Source organism: Littorina saxatilis, linkage group LG8 (genome assembly GCF_037325665.1).
Source record: "Littorina saxatilis isolate snail1 linkage group LG8, US_GU_Lsax_2.0, whole genome shotgun sequence".
NCBI lineage: Eukaryota > Metazoa > Mollusca > Gastropoda > Littorinimorpha > Littorinidae > Littorina > Littorina saxatilis.
The window spans coordinates 14,863,948-14,888,085 of NC_090252.1; the positions used below are offsets into that span (position 1 = coordinate 14,863,948).

The window sequence follows — 24,138 nt, forward strand, 5'->3', positions numbered from 1 at the left end:
ATGTCAGAGTTCGGTGGGTTATAGAAACACGAAAATACCCAGCATGCTTCCTCCGAAAGCGGCGTATGGCTGCCTAAATGGCGGGGTAAAAACGGTCATACACGTAAAAGCCGTGGGAGTTTCAGCCCACAAACAAGCAAACAGGTTAGAGTTCTCTTGTAGCATGTGTTATTGTGTGGTGTGTCTAATTCACAATATCAGATAACAAAAGTTATGCTTCGCTTGAAACTTTTCAGTTCGCAGTTTTGCTGGACTGTACGTATGTGTTGCACAATTTGAGGACAATGGAAAACAACGCAGCATTGATATTGATGTTAAATACTATGGTAAGTCTCCTCACGCTTTGCGGGTTGGTAGCTTGCTTTCATCTCTGATTCATCTTCTTGTAACGTTTATTTCATGAGGTCCAGTATGGAGAAAAAGCTCCGAAAGGAAAACACTCCCCCCGCGGGTTAGGGAGAAGAATTTACCCGATGCTCCCCAGCATGTTGTAAGAGGCGACTAACGGATTCTGTTTCTCCTTTTAAGCTTGTTAAATGTTTCTTGTATAGAATATAGTCAATTTTTCAAAATTTTTTAGTCAAGCATTGTTTGAAATGTTAAGTCCTTTGTTCTGGGAACTTGCATTCTCCCAGTAAGGTAATACATTGTACTACGTTGCAAGCCCCTGGAGCAATATTTTTATTGGTGCTTTTGTGAACAAGAAACACTGAATTGACAAGTGGCTCTATCCCATCTTCCCCCTTTCCCCGTCGCGATATAACCTTCTTGGTTGAAAACGACGTTAAACACCGTCCAAAGTCAAGGACTATATTAGATTTTTCTCTCTCATTACTTTATTGTCCCATCCCAAGGTAGTCCACATCTTATGGCCCAGAGAGGTAATAAAAGCTCGGAAAAAATCAGACAGTCAGCGAGCTACTTCTGTTCCCTGACATGGTCCATTGTGGCCTATTGTCAGTTTTCGCGGATAGGTGTGAATTTGTGATAGACGGACTGAATAACACTTGACTTAGGTGTGAAGCGACTAGAACACCAAAAGCGTTTCTGTTTCAAAAGAATAAAGAAAGAAAGAAAGAAAGAAAGAAAGAAAGGAAAACACAAAGAAACACTCTTGCTTCAGCTCGCATAATATGTGTTTGAAGATCAGGCAGTGATAGCTGAAGGTATCTCGACTTAAGAATAGCATTTATATGCGGAGAGTTATTTTTATTATTATTTCTTTGGCTCATATTCTTTCATGTTTTGTTGTTGTTGCTGATGTTATGACATGTGTGATCTATGCAATGTGCAGCTACACCACAGGTCCTTCCTTTTGAGTCAAAGGACGTGGTACTGGGTGAGACGCTGACCATTGAATGCAGAGTTCTGGGCTATCCTAAACCCAGGGTCACCTGGTACAAGGACGGAGAACCAATTGTGGTAGGCATCGAGCCTTGTCCTGTTTCACTCTGTATGCTAAAATCCACTGTTGTGTATGTAACCGTGTGCCAATATACTTTACTCTTTCTTACCGAGCTGAAACACTCAAGCAATCGACACCAGTTATATTACCAGGTTCTTTTATTCCAAAAGATGAAAAAGGGAATGTGTGGGATAACGGGGGTTTACTTCCAAATACAAAACTTTCAATGTATTACTATAGGACTAAACAACTCCAAAAACAACGCTCTCAATTCTTCACTCCAAAAATCTTCTAAATTCTCCCTCTAAAACTACACTTAAAAACACGCTAAATCCTCCCTCCAAACTACACTAAAACTCTACTCTAAATCCTCACTCTCAACTTTAATCCAAAAAAACACAATGAGATTCTAATCTACAACTAATCTAACGAAACCTAATCCACAAAAACTAGTCTACAAAAACCAGTCTACGAAAACCAGTCTTCGAAAATCAGTCTACAAAAACTAATCTACGAGAACTAATCTACGAAAATCAGTGTACGAAAACCAGTCTACAAAAACCAATCTACGAAAACTAATCTACGAGAACTAATCTACGAAAACCAATCTACGCCCCACTAAAAAACTGAACTAAAACCCCATCTACAAAAACCTAGCTAGAAACCCCGTCTACGAAACCCCGTCGCACACTCCGCCATCCTGCAAAGCACAGAATGCACGCCATAAGCATACGTAAACAATTCAACAATTTCAACTACCACAAACTAAATCCTTGAACAACAAAAGACATCATTCCTACCAAATAACATGCCTACAATACCGTTCTCTCAAACGGTTTTCTAAAGCATTCAATAAACAAAAGTTTTCCCAAACGTTCAACTAACAAAACAATCTTCATGAACATTCAAATAAATCCTTCCCCAAGCAGCATACTTTTCTTCTCACTGCTTACCCAATTGCAGAAAGAAAATTGTATTAACCTACCAGCAAAGAATTCTCACATCCCGAAGGATTTCAGCCTGTGACCAAACATGTCACACAAGGCGCCCGGAAAACACACGCGACAAAATACACGTTGTCTCCCTCCAAGAATTCCAAGCAAAAAGACAGTTTCGACCCGAGGGATGTCGAGTATCTTTACTTTCTCTACTTGGTGTCTAGCGTCGCCTTCAACTTATTCAAAATTGCATCGCGGCGAAGAGAAAAGGGAAGATGGAATAATACCACCTGTCAATTGTTTCTTGTTCACAAAAACATTAATCACAAATTTACTCCAGAGACTTGGTGAAAGTTTCTGGTGAAAGCGATCGTTTTACCTATGCAAATTTAAGAATCGGCTCTTCCGCGAGACCATTCCAATAGAGGCAAAACACAGTCTCGGAAACCTTAGTGGATCCCCGATAGTACAGGTTTGAATCCTCGATAGCACAGAGGTACCACGAGTTCACGAGATCAAACGGATGCACAAAAATACATGTGTAACGTAACTGTCGTTCCCAAGCTTACATGTAGAATGAACTAGCATGCCCACCACGGTGTGTGTGTGTGTGTGTGTGTGTGTGTGTTTGTGTGTGTGTGCAGTGTGTTTGTGTGTGTGCAGTGTGTGTGTGTGTGTGTGTGTGTGTTTGTGTGTGTGTGTGTGTGTGTGTTTGTGTGTGTGGTGCGAACTATGTATTCAATTTGATCAGTTCACGTGACAGTTTCAGATTCATGATTCTTTATTATGTCTGAAGTTGCTGATGGCTTTCAAACCTCATGACAAACTATGTTTTTGTCCGTGTCTTTTAGACGTGTTGCTGTTTGCTTGTTATTGCGGCATTGACAATGTTTTTAAAACAACACGTTTGGGATGCCTGTTGTTTATCTTGAAAATATACACATCATAGTCATGTGTGTGTTTCCATGACCTCACGTCAAACTCTAGTTACCGCAGACAAAACGCTATGACAGCAATCACAGCAGGTCAATATATAATCATTGCCACAATGAATCGTGAACTCTCATTTGCAGTTGTGTCAAAGGAAAATTTACCGGCCACTGGATTACAAATACATCAGAGTTAGGTATTCGATGAGATCACTGATCCTAACTGTACGACGGAGTGTTTTCCATGCAACTTTTCCACAATACATAGCAAATTTATTTTCGAAAAAACGTGTATTATCGTGGTGCTGGTTACTGCAGAGTTATTTTAAACCTAAGAAACTATTCCAAGTTCAAGTGTACACAGTTAACACTTTGTACCCCACCTATGTTGACCAAGTTTTTTTTAGCCGAGACCAGCTGTGCTGCAGCAGGTCACTCAGAATTGTAGTAACTGTGTAGATACTGTGTATGAACACGCTGGAATGCAGGCGTTAGATCGACGTTACAGGAAGCGACTGAAGCTAACAGTCTGATCGGATATATCCGTACCTGGTCACATAGAGCCATATGAGTTGGTACGGATATATCCGTACCTGGGAGATAATGAGTGAATGGCTGAGGTTCATATTGATGTCATCATGGAATTTTTGAGTAACTCATTGTATAGGGCTTTTCGGTAATAACATAGTTTGTTTGTTTGTTTGCACAAGATTTTTGATATTTTAAATTGTTCTGCTGAGAAAATCGGTGTAATTAAAAAACAAAAATTTATGAAAAAGCCACGTTCAAAGAAATTTAAACTACAACAACCATGGTTTAGTGCAATTTGCAAAGAGAAAAGAAAACTATTTTTACATGCGAAAAACAAAGCAAGACGGTTTAAAAATGTGTTCAATGAAGATGAAAAAAAGAGTGCTTTTAAAGAATACAAAAAGACAATAAAAAAGGAATGCAAGTCGTATCATAATGAGTTCGTTAAAACTTTGAGAAAGTTAAGAAGTACTGACCCGAAAGCATACTGGAATCTTCTAAATAAAAATAAAAAGAATAATTCCAAAACTAACTATCCAACTTGTTCTGAGTTTTTCGAACATTTCACTAAACTACAAGAGTGTGATGAAAAGAAGAAAGAGCTGAGTTGTTACCACCTTACTATTGGAAAAAACCTAATGCACTTAAATTTAAAAAGTTGTTTGCTACTAAGAAAAAGAAATTGCTAAAGAATATTTTGGACTTTACTAATAGAATTTGTAACAGTTTTTCATAATTTTTTTTAGGCAGGGATTTAATGGACCAGCATATTAGATGGACCAGCAGCAAAAAAGATAGACCAGCAGCAAAAAAGATGGGTTTCAACAGCAAATTAGCTGCGATAAATATTTTGGGAAGATTCCGACGATCACGGATTGTTGTCTTTCGTGGAGTACTTCAAGGGGTCATGAATCGACCGCAATGACACCTGGTACGAAGGCTACGCCCCGGGAATTCCTTTCACAAACAATGGACTGGAGGCAATAAACCAGACCATCAAACGTCAGAACACATTTCGTGAGAGGCTTAACTTGTCCAGATTCCTAACCCTTGTTGAAAGAGACATTGTCCTGAACTGGTCCAGAGAGAGAGAGACAACGCTCAGCCTGATCATATCCCAGTGGCCCAAGAACCAGACAGAACCTTGCCCGGCTGGACGGCTGCCTATCAGTGGGCATCTTCAAACGCAAAGTCCATCAAGAGGAACCAGAAAGTGTTCGTGGCCTCGGAGTCGCTTCAGAACATGGACCTGAAGACAGCTGTCAGGATTCAGCAAGACCAGTTCCAGAGAGCCTCTTGGGAATCGTTTGACCAGTACAAGGAGAGCCGGAACTCGGTTTGGAGTCTGACCGTGGAGGACAACAGAATTGACTGCAATTGCCCTGTCTACATGAAGTCCAACATATGTAAACACCCACTTGGCATGGAAATCCGGCTGTCCATTTCTGAACCACCAGCGCAGGCAAAGACCGTCCCCCTGGGAGAGAAGCGAAGAGGGGACGACCTATTTCTGCCCCATTATTGCCACGGCGTTAACGTCCTGCCTGCCCAAGCTTGCCACCAAGAAACTTCCCAAAAAACAGTAACTGTAAAGAAATCTGTCTAGCAAGCTTGAATTAAGTCCAATCACCACCAAATTTTGTGTACTAATTAAAAAATGGATGCCCAGTTCAGTCGTGCTATTTATAAGTTTGTCACGCGATTTGTTTTAGCAAAGGGGGGGTGAAAGGGGGATAATTTGTGTTTTTTAACGTTTTTTTGTGTGTTTTCTTTTCCACTGCTTTTTTAAAAGTTATTTTTTAACAGAAAGTATTATAAATAATTTTATAACCAAACAAGGTGTAAAACCTATGAATTAGCTGAAATATTGTTAAAATTCTACACAGAAATAAGGAGACAGTACAAAGAAAAAAACAAGCAAATCCCGCATTCACTCACAGCATCCTGACTCAAATGAAACAAAACTGTGACACTCACCAAATGATGTCTAGGTAATCCATATTGAATATAAGTCACATTTTCACAACAAAGTCCCAACTGTACACCTATGAACATTTCCAAAAGGATTAGGCTCCAGCCATCCATTGTTATCAGTGCTGCCACGCCCCCCTTGCAACTACACATTCGAAGATTCATGCAGTACCACCCTAACACGTGTAGTTTGCCGACTCATACTAGCAGCAACAACAGGGCTGTTTCTTCCTCAATATCACTGCTATTATCGCTTTCTTGAGGCGAAAACAACACGTCGGAATCATGATCTACAGGGTCCTCAAGATCCAACATCCGGAGAATCTCCTCCCGTGACAAGGCTCGCCTTCGATTCATTTTTTTTCTCGAAAAAACCGCACAAATCAGGCTAATTTTACATATGGCGGAAGGGCACACCAAGTGTGTCAAGGGAAACAACTCAATTTACTGCAAGCTTCAAAAACCGGGAAGCAATCACGAGTCGTGTACCTTGTATGTCTAATACTAAAATAGTCACTTCCCGTCCGTGGGCGTTGCAGCGCTATTACTAATATAGTCACCTCCCGTCGTGAAAGTGTTAAAGAAATCTGCTTGGCTGTTCAATTAATCTATTCTGATGTTGAATTCATCCAATTTGCTGCTTCACATTCGCTGCTCACTCCTTCCTATTTGCTGCTGAAACCATCTATTTTGCTGGTAAACAAATTGTATGCGTTTTTTTTATTTTTTATTTTTATATTTTTATTTGTTTAATTTTTTTAAAATTTATTTATTATATTAGCATATATCATGATTGTATTGATTGTATTTATTGTTCAAAATGCCCCCATGGGTTATGGACTAATAAACTTGAACTTGAACTTGAACTTGATTAACGCCCAGCCGACCACGAAGGGCCATATCAGGGCGGTTAATAAAATAGTGTACATATTGGTACCTGGCATGATGAAAAATAAAAGAATGTTAAATCAAGTACTGTCTACGGCAGTCTGGATAGGCTCACATACAAATTGTAATATTAAATTTATGCCGGAACTTATGCTCAGTTGGAACCCTGTAACATTTAAAGTTCTTGGCATTGTTTTTTCAGTCAACTTAGATGACATTATACCCCTTAATTATGAACATAAATTGGTAGAAATTGAGAATTTGTTCAGGTCCTGGTCCAGAAGAAATTTAACACCCTTTGGAAAAATAACAGTTATTAAGAGTTTGGCGCTGTCTAAGTTAACTCATCTGTTTATGAGTTTACCTGACCCTGATGATAAGTTTTTGTTTGATTTGAATAGGTTATTTTTTTCATTTCTATGGAATGGTAAGAAAGATAGAATAAAGAGAACAACAGCATATCAGTCGTTTGAAGAGGGGGGGCTTAAAATGGTGGATTTGAAATGCTTTTTGTCAGCTCTGAAGATATCATGGTTACAGCGAGTCCTTTGTAGTGAAGGAAAAGTAACTAAACTTCTGAAAGCTCTGTGTCCACTTGTACATAACATTCACAAAAGAGGAGGTGAGTTTGGAAACATATTGATGCAAAGAGTTCAGAATCCTTTCTGGAGAGATGTTTTCAAACATTATAAACATTTTGCATGCAAATGTGTCCCCATCTCCTTGAGTGATTTTGCTTCAGAGCGTCTGTATTATAATGTACATATTTGCATAGATAAAAAGGTTATTTTTAACAGGAATTGGATGGAAAACGGCATTATTACAGTCGGTCACTTGATGAGAGCCGATGGGTTTTTGTCATATAACGATTTTAAATTGAAACATCCAAATTTACAACTGAATTTTGTCTTTTTCGAGGGCGTTATGCGCTCAGTTAAGAATTTTCATAAAAGACTAAAGTTAGATGCAGTTTTAAACAATGTTTTTCATATTGGTGATGATGTTGTATGGAAACAAATAGCTAAAGGTGGAGCAAAACATATATATACCCATCTTGTGAAAAATGATGGCAATCTACAGTGCATGGAAAAATGGGCTAATTTATTGAATTTTGATGTAAATGTTGGAAAGGTATTTCTGACAATAAGGCGAACTACACAAGACACATACCTAAGGTGGTTCCAATATAGAATACTGCATAGAATTTTTCCCACTCAACGCCTGTTATTTTTGATGAAAATTTCTGACACATCACTATGTAGCTTTTGTACACAGGAAGAGGAAACCTTAGAACATTTGTTTTGGGAGTGCACAAGAGTTAAGCTTTTCTGGTCTGATTTCACAGAATGGTTATGTCAAAATTTCACACATTGCAGTAATTTGAATTTGTCAAAAGAGCTAGTCATTTTAGGGTATTTAGACAACTTTCATACGGATGCTGTTTTTGATTTGTTTATTCTCCTTGCCAAACAAAGTATATTTGGAGCCAAATTAAATAAGACAGTCCCAACACTAAATGTTTTTGTGAAAATTGCTAAACAAAGGTTTTTGATCGAAAAGTATAATGCTAGTGTAAATAATTATTATGGTAAATTTGAAAAAGAGTGGTGTTTATATAGACACTTTTTTCATTGATGCTATAGGATAATTGTATTGATTGATTTCGTATGAACATTTTTGAATGTGATACCCCCTGACCCATTTACTCATAACAGGTTATACAATACTTTTATGCCGATAATTAAACCCCATGTATACTTGGAGGCTAAATTGTGACCACCGCCCCCACCTACCCCCCTCCCCTCCCCCAACCTCAGTTACAACCCCCCCCCTCCCCCCCCACAACCTCAGTTCTCCCCCCCCCCTTCCATATCCCCTGTCTTTTCAACATCCCACCCTACTGTCTATGTCTGCGTCTTGTCTAGGTATGTACGTGTGTATGCGCTTTGTGTATGATGTATGCTATGCTGTGTTTATGTGTATATAAAGGAAATAAAATGTTAAAAAAAAAAAAAAAAAAAAAAAAAGAAAAAAAAGAAATGTACCTTTTAAGATAAAAATAATAAAACAAGGAGCCCAAAAAAAAAAAAAAAAAAAAAAAAAAATCAAGTACTGTCCATCGTATTTAAGAGAATATCTCTCATGGAGAATAATTTATTAGTCTAAAGCACAAAAACATCATAACCACCAAGAGTTGAATTACGCCAACATTCCGTGACGACGACGATTTGGTTCCATGTTCAGGGAGGAGATGAGGCTCGTTACAAGCTCCAGACGGCTAACACATACAACGGCGAACAAATTGAAAACGCTAGGCTGCAGCGTGACTCGGTGGATTTGGACGATGGTGGAAAGTACCGTTGCGTGGCTAAATCAGACAAATGGCCACGGTTCAACTCCACTCAGGAAATCCTTGTTCGTGTGAACGGTAAAGCAACCAAAAACGGTGCATTTGTACAGGCATAAATAAATACATGCAGAGAGAAAGAGAGAGAGAGAGAGAGAGAGAGAGAGAGAGAGAGAGAGAGAGAGAGAGAGAGAGAGAGAGAGAGAGAGAGAGAGAGAGAGAGAGAGAGTCCTTTTGATGGTGCTGGTCCAAATTATATGGAAAAAAGCATTTACGAAGTTTTGTTCTTAGCGCTTTGTTTTTGCTATTTTTGAAATAGTGAAAAACAAAAAAACTATTTAAATGTAATAGGAGTATGAGTTTTCAGAAATGTAACTTCGCACATTTAAAAAACCCAAACCATTTTCTTTTTCTACCTGAACTCGACCCCGCCTTGACCTTGAAAGTTGACGAAATATTTCATCAAGGGCTATAGCGGTTAACTTCGTAGACATCTAAACATTTTTTATATCGAAATCGCCATTTGACCATTAAAATGCAGAGTCTATTATCTACAACTATCAACAATACACACCTTTTCGATCAGGAAAGACGAAGCCAGTGTAGCCGTTTGAAAATTCATTGTAGTATTCCAGCGTAGTACTCATAGTAGGATATCCTTATTTGGAAAATGCCAAGCGCAAAACTCCTCTCAAATCCCGTGCATTTCGTGCGTTTAAAAAAAAGCGTGGACAGCGCTCCAGTGTGAAACTGTTGCTGCACTTGTTTGGGCGTGGCTATAAGCATAGTGACATGAATTTGATTGGTCAGTATTTTTAGGCAAAGCACATGTTCTCAGCAAACAGAAAACAAAATATTGGAAGCGTGAGTCACGTTACCCAAAAATAAAATCTTTTTTTACATATATTTTTTTTCTATAACTTTTTCCCCATGGTTCATTCATCATCTGACATAACGTTTTAGCGAAATCTAACCATAAGATTATAGAAAACAAGTCGCGTAAGGCGAAAATACAATATTTAGTCAAGTAGCTGTCGAACTCACATAATGAAACTGAATGCAATGCAACGCAGCAAGACCGCATACTCGTAGCATCGTCAGTCACCCGCTCACGGCAAAGACAGTGAAAGTGACAAGAAGAGCAGGGTAGCAGTTGCGCTCAGAAGGATAGCACGCTTTTCTGTACCTCTCTTTGTTTTAACGTTCTGAGCGTGTTTTTTAATCCAAACATATCATATCTATATGTTTTTGGAATCAGGAACCGACAAGGAATAAGATGAAAGTGTTTTTTAAATTAATTTCGAAAATTTAATTTTCATATTAGTTTTTATATATTTAATTTTCAAAGCGTGTTTTTAATCCAAATATAACATATTTATATGTTTTTGGAATCAGCAAATGATGGAGAATAAGATGAATGTAAATTTAGATCCTTTTTAAAAAAAAAATATTTTTTTTACAATTTTCAGATTTTTAATGACCAAAGTCATTAACTAATTTTTAAGCCACCAAGCTGAAATGCAATACCGAAGTCCGGGCTTTGTCAAACATTACTTGACAAACATTTCAACCAATTTGGTTGAAAAATGAGGGCGTGACAGTGCCGCCTCAACTTTCACGAAAAGCCGGATATGACGTCATCAAAGACATTTATCGAAAAAATAAAAAAAACCATATGGGGATATCATACCCAGGAACTCTCATGTAAAATTTCATAAAGATCGGTCTAGTAGTTTAGTCTGAATCGCTCTACACACACACACAGACAGACACACACACACACACACACGCACATACACCACGACCCTCGTCTCGATTCCCCCCTCTACGTTAAAACATTTAGTCAAAACTTGACTAAATGTAAAAAGCAAAAATGTAGACGACCACCTTTAACAGTGTCCGTCTGCATACGTGTGTGTGGCCGTTCGTGTGTGTGTGTGTGTGTGTGTGTGTGTGTGTGTGTGTGTGTGTGTGTGTGTGTGTGTGAGTGAGTGTGTGTGTGTGTGTGTGTGTGTGTGTGTATTTGAGTTGGTGTGTGTATTTGAGTTGGTGTGTGTATTTGAGTTGGTGTGTGCGTAGGGAGGGATGCCGGGTGTTGCCTTTGATCGATAAAGATGAAACAGAAAACGATTTTCTCCCCGAGGACAAACAAACAAGTCGCGTAAGGCGAAAATACAATATTTAGTCAAGTAGCTGTCGAACTCACAGAATGAAACTGAACGCAATGCCATTTTTCAGCAAGACCGTATACTCGTAGCATCGTCAGTCCACCGCTCATGGCAAAGGCAGTGAAAGTGACAAGAAGAGCGGGGTAGTAGTTGCGCTAAGAAGGATAGCACGCTTTTCTGTACCTCTCTTTGTTTTAACTTTCTGAGCGTGTTTTTAATCCAAACATATCATATCTATATGTTTTTGGAATCAGGAACCGACAAGGAATAAGATGAAAGTGTTTTTAAATTGATTTCGAAAAAATAATTTTGATAATAATTTTTATATATTTAATTTTCAGAGCTTGTTTTTAATCCGAATATAACATATTTATATGTTTTTGGAATCAGCAAATGATGGAGAATAAGATAAACGTAAATTTGGATCGTTTTATAAATTTGTAATTTTTTACAATTTTCCGATTTTTAATGACCAAAGTCATTAATTAATTTTTAAGCCACCAAGCTGAAATGCAATACCGAAGTCCGGGCTTCGTCGAAGATTACTTGACCAAAATTTCAACCAATTTGGTTGAAAAATGAGGGCGTGACAGTGCCGCCTCAACTTTCACGAAAAGCCGGATATGACGTCATCAAAGACATTTATCAAAAAAATGAAAAAAACGTTCGGGGATTTCATACCCAGGAACTCTCATGTCAAATTTCATAAAGATCGGTCCAGTAGTTTAGTCTGAATCGCTCTACACACACACACACACACACACACACACACACACAGACACACACACACACGCACATACACCACGACCCTCGTTTCGATTCCCCCTCGATGTTAAAATATTTAGTCAAAACTTGACTAAATATAAAAAGCTGATCTGTGAACAAGGTATCAAACATATTATAATATTGTCGTCATATGACGTCACATGGTTGAAAGAAGGGTAAATTGACGCTAATGTTTTACTTATACATGTATTAGTAAACAGCTACCTCTCTCTGTACTAGCCCTTGTCAATGAGAGTTCTACTTCCTAACTTTTTTTTTATTGACTTGCAACTCCTTGTGAGTGGTTTCACCTGTCTATAATAATCATAGCACTAAAAATACCAAGTATTATGTGTACATTGTGTGTTGACATGATGCGTGCTTAGGATGTTAGTGTATAATTATCTTTATTTCGATGTGTATTTTTATTCTATTTCTAATTGTGTACATAATAATTTAATTATGTATGTTTTTGTGAAGCGCTCTGAACTGTTTTAGGATTTGCGACATATGACTATCCTCATTATTATTAATATCATTTAGTTGTGTGTTGAAGAGGTACATGTTGCTTATGTTGCAGAATCAGACACGGAATCCAGTTCATCGAGCGCTCTGGCCATCGGTTTGGGTGTGGCAGGAGTAGTGTCTGTCTTCCTGGCAGCAGTCAATGCTGGAGTTTACTTCAAGTAACGTAGGCCAGGTCAACTTTATGCCTCTCCAGACAACGCCCCTCCAGCCAGCGTCCCTCCAGACAACGGCCCTCTTTTGTTTTATTTTTTTTATTTTCTTTTTTTTTTCATGAAAGATGTTCACATTCTCTTCGGCACGTCTCTCTTCCTAACTTCCTGTTTTTACATTTAGTCAAGTTTTGACTAAATGATTTAACGTAGAGGGGGGGAATCGAGACGAGGGTCGTGGTGTATGTGTGTGTGTGTGTGTGTGTGTGTGTGTGTGTGTGTGTGTGTGTGTGTGTGTATGTGCGTGCGTGCGTGTGTGTGTGTGTGTGTGTGTCTGTGTGTCTGTGTGTGTGTGTAGAGCGATTCAGACTAAACTACTAGACCGATCTTTATGAAATTTGACATGAGAGTTCCTGGGTATGATATCCCCAGACGTTCTTTTCTTTTTTTGGATAAATGTCTTTGATGACGTCATATCCGGCTTTTCGTGACAGTTGAGGCGGCACTGTCACGCTCTCATTTTTCAACTAAATTGGTTGAAATTTTGGTCAAGTAGTCTTCGACGAAGGCCGGACTTCGGTATTACATTTCAGCGTGGTGGCTTAAAAATTAATTAATGACTTTGGTTATTAAAAATCAGAAAATTGTAAAAATAATATTTTTTTTACAAAACGATCCAAATTTACGTTTATCTTATTCTCCATCATCCTTTTTTGATTCCAAAAACATATAAATATGTTATATTTGGATTAAAAACAAGCTCTGAAAATGAAAAATTTAAAAATTATTATCAAAATTAAATTGTCGAAATCAATTTAAAAACACTTACATCTTATTCCTTGTCGGTTCCTGATTCAAAAAACATATAGATATGATATGTTTGGATTAAAAACACGCTCAGGAAGTTAAAACAAAGAGAGGTACAGAAAAGCGTGCTATCCTTCTCAGCGCAACTACTAAACCGCTCTTCTTGTCAATTTCATTGCCTTTGCCATGAGCATGAGCGTGGACTGACGATGCTACGAGTATACGGTCTTGCTGAAAAATTGCATTGCGTTCAGTTTCATTATGTGAGTTCGACAGCTACTTGACTAAATGTTGTATTTTCGCCTTACGCGACTTGTTTTTCTTGCAGAAGAAAATGCTGACATTCTTTTTTTTTTTTTTTTTTCTCAAACAATTTTATTCAAATAAATAACAACAAATATCTCATACAATAAATTAAATACAACTTATCGAGTACAACAAGCTAACTTTTTTTTAACGTTTTGTTCTTCGAACACTCACACAAAAATGCTTCTTATCTGTAATTGCCTATTAAAAATACTTTCCAACGGTAATAAACGAATTTGTTTTTACATTTAGTCAAGTTTTGACTAAATGTTTTAACGTAGAGGGGGGAATCGAGACGAGGGTCGTGGTGTATGTGTGTGTGTGTGTGTCTGTCTGTCTGTCTGTCTGTGTGTGTGTGTAGAGCGATTCAGACTAAACTACTGAACCAATCTTTATGACATTTGACATGAGAGTTCCTGGGTATGATATCCCCATATGTTTTTTTCATTTGTTTGATAAATGTCTTTGATGACGTCATATCCGGCTTTTCGTGAAAGTTGAGGCGGCACTGTCACGCTCTCATTTTTCAACCAAATTGGTTGTAATTTTCGTCAAGAAATCTTCGACAAAGCCCGGAGTTCGGTATTGCATTTCAGCTTGGTGGCTTAAAAATTAATTAATGACTTTGGTCATTAAAAATATGAAAATTGTAATTTTTTTAAATTTTTTATAAAACGATCCCAATTTACGTTCATCTTATTCTCCATCATTTGCTGATTCCAAAAACATATAAATATGTTATATTTGGATTAAAAACAAGCTCTGAAAATTAAATATTAAATATTATATTTGTCGAAATCAATTTAAAAACACTTTCACCTTATTTCTTGTCGGTTCCTGATTCCAAAAACATGTAGATATGATATGTTTGGATTAAAAATACGCTCAGAAAGTTAAAACGAAGAGAGGTACAGAAAAGCGTGCTATCATTCTCAGCGCAACTACTACCCCGCTCTTCTTGTCAATTTCACTGCCTTTGCCGTGAGCAGTGGACTGACGATGCTACGAGTATACGGTCTTGCTGCGTTGCATTGCGTTCAGTTTCATTCTGTGAGTTCGACAGCTACTTGACTAAATGTTGTATTTTCGCCTTACGCGACTTGTTTTTATGTATACTAACGCAAATCTTTACGATCAAGATAATGTGGTTCAATTTATACATAGTTGCCTTTTTCACCATTACTTCTTCTTCTTCTTCTGCGTTCGATGTTGATGGCCGTGCTAAATCCTCAGACCAGTGGGTGCCAGGAAGTCCGCAGTTTTTCACCATTACAAAATGCATACCAAATAAAACATCACTAACTTTCAAAACAATCTTAATTTCTAAAGTACGAAAAACAAATTCTTCAATAAACTTCCAGAATGTGTATACAACCGGGCATTCAAAAAAGAAGTGTTCAATGAAATCAGTTACACAGGAGAATGTTGGTCGGATAAATGTTGTGCATAATTTTCCAGTGTATAATCTAGTCTCATGTGTTGACTGATAGGCAACTATCCAAGATCGTTCATCAATTTGTACATTAAACTTTCTCTTCCGGAACATGGTACATCTGTTTTCATGTTAATAATCTCTTTCCTATATTCTCTGGCACTTAACACATTTTTGCCGTTAAACTGTGGTAAGGTAATACAAACATCATCAGTCATATTTACAACATTTTTCCTCATAAATAATGACACAGCAGCTTTTACAACGTTATATTCAAGAATTCGGTTTGGCGAATATCCAATCAAATCACATATATCTTGATATGATAATATGTCTCCCGAACGTACAATGTCAGTAAATACCAATACACCTCGTTGTATCCAACTTTCAAAAAATAAAACGTTGCCACTATACGTTATGCATGCATTATTCCATAATAAAATCGACCCGATTGTCCCACGATCGTAGTGGTTATTATCCAGCCAATATTTTAATACTGCTTTCCAAAAGTGTGATTTCACTAGGTCTAACCCTTTAAATCTTGCACTGTTTACATTCGATAAGAAAAATTCAAAATGCTTTTCAAAACGCAAATACATCATCTTTGGAGTGAAACTCCCATTATCATTTTCATTTGACGTAGTCAGTTGTGAAACCCATTGTAATACAAACAAAAATTTGCATTTGCCTAATATCGATTATTTTTAAACCACCTTTTTCAATTTCAAAACATAACACGCTTCTTTTCGCCTTTTCAAAGGCCTTCCGATTACAATCTCTTTTTCGCCACAAAAATCTAAACAATAAGGTATTGACTTCATTCAAAACACAGTCAGGTAATACAAACGCTTGCATAATATACACAAATTGTGCAATTAAAAACGTTTTCACAATACATATTTTCCATACAAGGCTCAAATTTCGCTTCTCTCATGCACAAATCAATCGCTTAATATTCCTTATTCTTCCAGTCCAGTTATCTTCTACCAAAGAAGCACTCTTATCATTACAAAAATATACACCCAAAATCTTCAACTTCTTCTTCCAAACAAAATTATAAAATGTTTCATCACAATGTTTCCTACTACCCAACCACATCGCCTCATACTTTCTCTTATGTATCCTTAAGCCTGAAAAGCTAGAAAAGTCATTCATTATTTCAAGTGCATAATACATATCAATCTCATCCTTTAAAAAAAGGGTGATATCGTCTGCATACAGAGCAATTTTAATAACGGTTGCAATATCAACATTATTCCATAACGAAATTCCTTTAATACGTCTACACTGTCTTATTTTTGATGCCAACAATTCAATGGCCAGTACAAAGGCCAAACATTAAAACGGGCACCCTTGACGAATCCCGGCTTTCACATCAAACAAATCAGACAACAACCATCCACAATACTGCACTGACCTAACCATGTCGTTCATTAACACAGTCACCCATTGAACAAAATCTGGCCCAAACCCGAATTTGTGAAAGGCTTTAATAATAAACTCTTTTGAAATACTATCGTACGCTTGAACACAGTCAATTGCGACCAACAGACCAGGTTGATTTAACTCGTGTGACTGTTCGATTACATCATCAATTAACCTTAATATGGTAGATACTTTTCTGCCTTTAATATAACCGACTTGATCTTTCTGAACAATATCACCCATAACGCTTCCTAACCTTTTTGCCAAACACTTGGCAATCAGTTTATAATCGCTGTTTGTAAGGGAGATGGGTCTCCAGTTCTTTAATTCATTTTTAGACAAATCCCTTCCCTTGTGTTTTAGGGTAATGACAGCTTTGCGCTGCGTGGAAGACAATTTTCCATCGTCAAAACTTGCATTAAAAGACGCAATTAACAATGTTCTGATGCGGGTCCAAAACACTTTCAAAAATTCTACAGTAATACCATCAACCCCAGGGGCCGACCCAGATTTAATTTGCTTAAGTGCAGCGAGAGCTTCGTTTTCAGTTATTAACCCTTCACACTCATTTCTCTGAAAATCTGAAATCTGTAATGTTGTCACATCAGATAAAAACTGAACCACCTTCTCGTCCATGTTTTCAACGTTTACTTTTTTTCTGTACAAATCAGCATAGTAATTCTTTTGCGCGTTCAAGATTTCACGCCGGTCAGTTATCATTTCCCCAGATTCACACTGTAAACTGTCCATTATCTTCGCATTTGCCCTGGGTTTTTCAAGGTTGAGAAAATACTTTGTGTTCTTTTCTCCCTGTTCTACCCACTTCGCACGGGCGCGTACTTGGGCTGCGCGAGCTTTACACTGCTCAACTAATTCTATTTTTAACTTAAGGTTCTCACGCTCGCATTGCATTCCACAGTTATCTGGGTCATTCGCTAACCTTGCATCTAAATCATTTAATTCAGCATACAACAAAGCAATACCGTTTTTTCTTCTGTGCGTACTGCATTGCACAATCTCTTATTTCACATTTTAACAGCTCCCATACGGTTTGATAATCAGTATCGTTTATAAAATCATATGCGTGATTTTCAATCATTCTATTCATACCATCAATAAAATCTTTATCCTGGAGGAGAAAATTATTGAATTTCCAGTAACTCGGGCCTCTGTCAATCTCAGATAATTTGAGTTGCACAGAACAACCTCTGTGGTCGTAAAAGGGAACAGACAATTCCGTACTTTTATCAAAAAGTGTTGCACATGTAAATACATAGTCAATTCTCCAAGCAATAAACGGATTCGTCTTTGACCAAGAGAATTCTTTAATACCAGGGTTAAATAATCTCCTTACATCAAACAAATCACATGCGATAAACATTTCATTCAGTTGTGACACTGCTCTTTCAGCGTGCCTTTCTCCGCTCACTATGTCTAACTCATTGTCATGAACACAATTTAAATCACCACACAAAATGACGTTACTCAAACGGGAATCTTTAATAATTGACACAACCGACGGGCGCAGTGGCGTGGTGGTAAGACGTCGGCCTCCTAATCGGGAGGTCGTGAGTTCGAATCCCGGTCGCTGCCGCCTGGTGGGTTAAGAGTGGAGATTTTTCCGATCTCCCAGGTCAACTTATGTACAGACCTGCTAGTGTCTTAACCCCCTTCGTGTGTACACGCAAGCACAAGACCAAGTGCGCACGGAAAAGATCCTGTAATCCATGTCAGAGTTCGGTGGGTTATAGAAACACGAAAATACCCAGCACGCTTCCCCCGGAATCAGCGTACGGCTGCCTGAATGGCGGGGTAAAAACGGTCATACACGTACAAATCCACTCATGCAAAAAACATGAGTGAACGTGGGAGTTTCAGCCCATGAACGAAGAAGAAGAAGAAGAAGAAGAAGAAGAAGAAGACACAACCGTCTGATAGAAAACACATTTGGAGTTTACATCGTTTGGCGCATAAACATTCAAAATCCACAAATCCTTTCCTTCACAAATTATATTTACCCCTTGGATTCTATCACAATGGGTCTCCATTACTTTATAATCAAAATTACATCCTTTTTTAAACAAAATCAGTTGACCCTGTGTGATGTTCGTTCGGTATAAATCATATCCCCTCCCCATTCCTTTTTCCACACATCAGCTACCTGTTTCGTGATATACGTTTCTTGCAAACATACTACATCAAACTATTGTCTTCTTAAAAACTGGAACAGTTGTTTCCGTTTGTTTGGGGATCGAATCCCTCTCACGTTAAGTGAGAACACACTTAAATCGTCAGGCATGATCATCGTCCTAGAAACAGTATCAGTCCGTCACCGTGTTGTCATCAACAAACCACAGTTAAACCTATCCCATGGTCAGGCTGCTGGCAGCGCAGCACCATCCCAAAACCAGACCGACCCCACCACACCGGACGCTGAATGTCGCTAGTACAGAGGCCAGTGAAGGGGCAGAGGCCAGTGAAGGGGCAGAGGCCAGTGAAGGGGCAGAGGCCAGTGAAGGGGCAGAGGCCAGTGAAGGGGCAGAGGCCAGTGAAGGGGCAGAGGCCAGTGAAGGGGCAGAGGCCAGTGAAGGGGCAGAGGCCAGTGAAGGGGCAGAGGCCAGTGAAGGGGCAGAGGCCAGTGAAGGGGCAGAGGCCAGTGAAGGGGCAGAGGACAGTGAAGGGGCAGAGGCCAGTGAAGGGGCATAGGCCAGTGAAGGGGCAGAGGTCAGTGAAGGGGCAGAGGCCAGTGAAGGGGCAGAGGACAGTGAAGGGGCAGAGGCCAGTGAAGGGGCAGAGGTCAGTGAAGGGGCAGAGGACAGTGAAGGGGCAGAGGCCAGTGAAGGGGCAGAGGCCAGTGAAGGGGCAGAGGCCAGTGAAGGGGCAGAGGTCAGTGAAGGGGCAGAGGCCAGTGAAGGGGCAGAGGCCAGTGAAGGGACAGAGGCCAGTGAAGGGGCAGAGGTCAGTGAAGGGGCAGAGGCCAGTGAAGGGGCAGAGGCCAGTGAAGGGGCAGAGGCCAGTGAAGGGGCAGAGGCCAGTGAAGGGGCAGAGGCCAGTGAAGGGGCAGAGGCCAGTGAAGGGGCAGAGGTCAGTGAAGGGGCAGAGGCCAGTGAAGGGGCAGAGGCCAGTGAAGGGGCAGAGGCCAGTGAAGGGGCAGAGGACAGTGAAGGGGCAGAGGCCAGTGAAGCGGCAGAGGTCAGTGAAGGGGCAGAGGCCAGTGAAGGGGCAGAGGCCAGTGAAGGGGCAGAGGCCAGTGAGGCACCAGGAGTGTAAGCATGGGATGTTGCCTGATCAAGACTTAACCTGTCTCCAACCTGTCTTTAACCTGTCTCCAACCTGTCTCCAACCTGTCTCCAACCTGTCTCCAATCTGTCTTCAACCTGTCTTCAACCTGTCTCCAACAGTGATGCACACAAAATAGACAGAACACATTCTTGAAACATGACGGCTATTTCAATAATAGAAAATATAAACATCAAATCTTTAAAGGTCAAGGTAGTCCGGTGCGATTTAGGATTTGACATGTATTCTTCTGTCTATAACCTGTCTCCAACCTGTCTCCAACCTGTCTCCAACATGTCTCCAACCTGTCTCCAACCTGTCTCCAACCTGTCTCCAATCTGTCTCCAACCTGTCTCCAACCTGTCTCCATCCTGTCTCCAGCCTGTCTCCAACCTGTCTCCAACCTGTCTCCAACCTGTCTCACATAAAGACTCCGTTTTCATCTGCCATCTGAGGACTGTGGCCTACGAAGCAATGTCAAGAAAAAAGTCGTCAAACGCTTCCAGTGAACTTTAATTTCCATCACGGTTGATTTTCCCACATGACGTGTGATTGTGGTTCCCAGAACCTGTGATGCCAAGAAGTGCTTAGTTTTCTTGATGAACACTCAAGAGAAATACAAGTATTTGCATGTTGAACAGGGACTGCGTTACATGGGACACGAAAAGCAGATAGCAGAATGACAAACACTGATGCACAAAAAATAGACAGAACAAATTCTTGAAACATGACGGCTATTTCAATAATAGAAAATATAAACATCAAAATCTTTAAAGGTCAAGGTTGTCCGGTGCGGTTTAGGATTTAACATGTATGCTTCAACATCTGATTATCTCCACAGCATACGACAAGCAGACATTAACATAATTTTGAAAGAAGAAATGCTTTTTTAATGAATTTCTAGACTCAAATATACTTCTGCATGCTTCCTTTTATACAAAAACCAGTGTGTGTGTGTGTGTGTGTGTGTGTGTGTGTGTGTGTGTGTGTGTGTGTGTGTGTGTGTGTGTGTGTGTGAGAAATGCTTTTTTTAATGAATTTCTAGACTCACATACACTTCTGCATGCTTCCTTTTATACAAAAACCAGTGTGTGTGTGTGTGTGTGTGTGTGTGTGTGTGTGTGTGTGTGTGTGTGTATGTGTGTGTGTGTGTGTGTGTGTGTGTGTGTGTGTGTGTGTGTGTGTGTGTGTGTGACATTTTGGATATGGCACAGTAATTAGCTAATTAACCAAACAAAGTTTTGTCACTGCGGTCTTCTCTGACCTTTTGTTATCCTTTTCACATACCTTATCAACGACATTCATTTGACTTCAATCGATCAGAATTATTAGCAGTAACGGACTTTCTTCTTCTTCTTCTTGCGTTCGCCGTCACACCATCAGTTTAGTCTGGGAGACGAATGACGTCGTGGCTTCCAGGTCTTGTCTGCTCCCATAGAGTTTGGTGCGGAGAGGGACTGATGCTGGCCACGGACTTTGATCCCTGTCCTTAATTTGGCGAAGTCGACTACGCGCGAAGTATGCTTCGAGAAGCTGGCCGCACGAAGCTTTAGCACTGAGTTTTCGGTAAAAAGACTTCGAGAAGCTGGCCGCACGAAGCTTTAGCACTGAGTTTTCGGTAAAAAGACTTCGAGAAGCTGGCCGCACGAAGCTTTAGCACTGAGTTTTCGGTAAAAGACTTCGAGAAGCTGGCCGCACGAAGCTTTAGCACTGAGTTTTCGGTAAAAAGACTTCGAGAAGGTGGCCGCACGAAGCTTTAGCACTGAGGTTTCGGTAAAAAGACTTCGAGAAGCTGGCCGCACGAAGCTTTAGCACTGAGGTTTAGGTAAAAAGACTTCGAGAAGCTGGCCGCACGAAGCTTTAGCACTGAGGTTTCGGTAAAAAGACTTCGAGAAGCTGGCCGCACGAAGCTTTAGCACTGAGGTTTCGGTAAAAAGACTTCGAGAAGCTGGCCGCACGAAGCTTTAGCACTGAGGTTTAGGTAAAAAGATTACGCGAACTCTTCGCGAAGTCCACTTCGGGCTCAATAAAGAGGCACATTAAAGAACGGCAAGATTTTCATCAATTGTAACCAAATGTGACCCTCCACCACGGAATGTCACCTTTGCATGATTTTCATATTTTTACATTTTCATAAAGAGTTTTTTATGCTCTATCCAGTGGTGAAAACCGTTTTAGAAAAGAGCAAAAACTGTTTGAGTTATCAGCCTGTGACTAAGGTGACCCACACACTGTTACCAGACACTCCCCGAACTTATATTAATTAAGCCTAGCGCAGAACCGCGCGAGGTGACATGCGACTCATTTCGTGGTGGAGGGTCACAAATCATTGTCTTGTGTCTGCACCATTAAACCAATATCATGCGCCTGTGACTTATTCACCACGGCGTGGTCTGCTTTGTCCCCCGGCCTTGATCACTGACTGACTATTAGGGTTTAACGTCCTCTTAGACCAACTGGTCTATATTGGGACAGGTATTGGTAATACGTTGAAGATATGGTGTGATACTTTGATTCGAACAAGCCCGCTGTGGCTGTCTTCTTCGACACACCAGCATTGGGTTTGTCTCGTCAAAGTATCGAAATACGATCATGATAATCGGAGACGAGAGATGATGCATGCGTGTCTTCGTGTTTTCATAGCCCTGCGACTTTCGCTGTGAACGTGGGATCTTTTTCGTGCGCATGACTGTGTGCACACGGGGGTGTTCGGACACCGAAGAGAGTCTGCAAAAAGTTGACTCCGAGAAATAAATCTCTCGCCGAACGTGGGGATCGAACTTACGCTGATAGCGACCGACTGGCTACAAAGCCAGCGCGCTGCCAACTGAGCTACGTCCCCGGCCTTGATCACTCGTGCACAGAACAAGCCGAATGTTGCCCCGTGTGCATCTGCACGAGGACAACAACAGACGACCCAGCCATTTTAAGGCAGGTGGAAAAAACACACCAACATCTTCTGCCACCACAAAAGAGTGAACTGGCATTGATTTCAATGATAGATTTGCAGACGTGGATAGTTGTGCATACGTGGATAGTTGTGAATAAGACAAGACAAGACAAGACAAAATCTTTATTATCGAGGGTAATAGATAAGCAAGAATATTGCTTTTTTTACATCCAGCCCTCGCTCTAATATAGGGTCAACAAGAACAGAAAACAATATAATTAAAGAACTATCACATCAAACTTAATACATTATAACTGTATATACAGATACAAATTTAAAAATAAATTGTCATACTGCATTTTAAGTACAATTTCCAATGATAAAAAGTGTCAATTTTTAACATAACTTAATTTAGATCTGCATATTATTATAACTTTGTTTAACATGCATTAAGAGACCACCGACACGGTTGGCCCAGTGGTAAGGCGTCCGCCCCGTGATCGGGAGGTCGTGGGTTCGAACCCCGGCCGGGTCATACATAAGACTTTAAAATTGGCAATCTAGTGGCTGCTCCGCCTGGCGTCTGGCATTATGGGGTTAGTGCTAGGACTGGTTGGTCCGGTGTTAGAATAATGTGACTGGGTGAGACGCCTGTGCTGCGACTTCTGTCTTGTGTGTGGCGCACGTTATATGTCCAAGCAGCACCGCCCTGATATGGCCCTTCGTGGTCGGTTGGGCGTTAAGCAAACAAACAAACAAACAAAATTCATTAAGAGAGAGAGAGAGAGAGAGAGAGAGAGAGAGAGAGAGAGAGAGAGAGAGAGAGAGAGAGAGAGAGAGAGAGAGTGTGTATTTGTGCATGTGTGTGTGCGTTTCTCCACCTTGCTATGCATTCAGATATGTTTGTCAATTAAGCGCACTTGACATGCATGGCCGAGAGGTCCAGCTGAAATGACTTTTTTGCAGTGATGTGCTTTTACGTAAATGTAAGAGCTTATCCTCACCACACACCCCTCCCCCCCCCCTCCCACGAACCCCCAAAACAACACACGACGCAAGACCCGTTGACGTACATGAATAACCGTTCCATCAAGCAAACAACCAGTTAACCAGAAACTAGCTATAAGAAGATTCCGTTCCAAACCTACGAATGCCTTTGTAGGTTTGTTTTCAGATCCGTGCGACGTCAAACAATTGACCAAGACTGAAAGTTTGGATCTTGTGAACCAAGACGTAATTGTCTTTTTCCAAATTTCAAATGACGTCATGGTTGATGAAATGTGTGTCGCCATGCGGGTATAAAGCATTCTTATTCGAGAAAGCGAAAGCGATTGATTTTGTGGGTGTTTATCGCTGGTATTTTGTGTTTTGTATCTCTGA

The 24,138-nt window shown here is 40.0% G+C and overlaps 1 protein-coding gene and 1 long non-coding RNA gene across 2 annotated transcripts in view; both read left to right on the forward strand.

The window, feature by feature from the left end:
* LOC138974523 (pleckstrin homology-like domain family B member 1) overlaps nucleotides 1-24,138 on the forward strand; it is a 504,261-nt gene that overhangs the window by 111,588 nt on the left and 368,535 nt on the right. The window lies entirely within an intron of this gene.
* LOC138972880 (uncharacterized) lies at nucleotides 1,300-12,897 on the forward strand. The gene is made up of 3 exons (XR_011457794.1): nucleotides 1,300-1,422; nucleotides 8,907-9,090; nucleotides 12,523-12,897. It is a non-coding gene; the product is annotated as an uncharacterized lncRNA (long non-coding RNA).